Source organism: Buceros rhinoceros, unplaced genomic scaffold (genome assembly GCF_000710305.1).
Source record: "Buceros rhinoceros silvestris isolate BGI_N320 unplaced genomic scaffold, ASM71030v1 C12723142, whole genome shotgun sequence".
NCBI classification, from domain to species: Eukaryota; Metazoa; Chordata; class Aves; order Bucerotiformes; family Bucerotidae; genus Buceros; species Buceros rhinoceros.
Window position 1 is genome coordinate 294 of NW_010448978.1, and position 863 is coordinate 1156.

The 863-nt window shown below is 43.0% G+C and overlaps 1 pseudogene; it reads right to left on the reverse strand.

The window, feature by feature from the left end:
• Nucleotides 1-225: 225 nt before the first annotated feature.
• LOC104500680 lies at nt 226-589 on the reverse strand (annotated as a pseudogene).
• Nucleotides 590-863: the final 274 nt, after the last annotated feature.

Sequence of the window (863 nt, forward strand, 5' to 3'; positions counted from 1 at the left end):
ATCGTTAACACCAACGGTTAAACCTCTGGCCAGCGTTACTGAACTACGTACCTTCAAACAAATTATTTCGAATAATCAGATGTTAGCGATGTGTCTTTCTCCTCTCCGCACGTGCATGGTGTCAGTGCGGATTTGGGAAATTATTTTATCCTTAGAAGTCACACAAAGGGATCACACCAAATTCCTAACACTTTTGACAGAACAGTATTTGCATTTGTTCCCCACTTACCACCTGTGAGGCCAGGCGATGTGTAAAGGTCTTTGCCGACAGTCCTGTCCACTCAAGATATTAGGGAGGTGAAAAGTCAGATGCTCCTCATCATCTTCTTGACGTGGATTTGTACTTTCTGATGCTTCAGACTTGCTCAACCCTGCGGGTGCTGTCACCGGGGAAGGCAGCCCCTCGTGCTGTGTGGCATCAAGTGCAGGCTCGGCTTCACAAAACCCAGACTCGTGAAGTGCGCTGCTGTTTTTCATTAAAGCTTCGCTCTTCTGCTGGCTGGGCAAACCCTCCAATTGATAAGCATCTCCATTTCTTGTAACACCAATTAGCTTTTCCAAACGGGCAAGCTTATGCTCTGGCATGAACCTGTAAGGAAAAAGAACAAAAAATAATCTGCATTGTGTTTATGCTGGATTTCAGCTTCACCTGGTAATTGTTAATGAATTAATAACAAAGAAGATGACAAAACATGGTTGGTATTTTACATCCATCCAAACAATGACTACAGTAGCATTCAGCAAATGATACACTTTATATATAAATTTTAGTTCATGTGGTACCTGTGAAATAAAATAACAGGTTCACTGGCTGAGAAGCCAGAGGTCTCCACTGAACCACACTGTGCTAATGGCACATACAT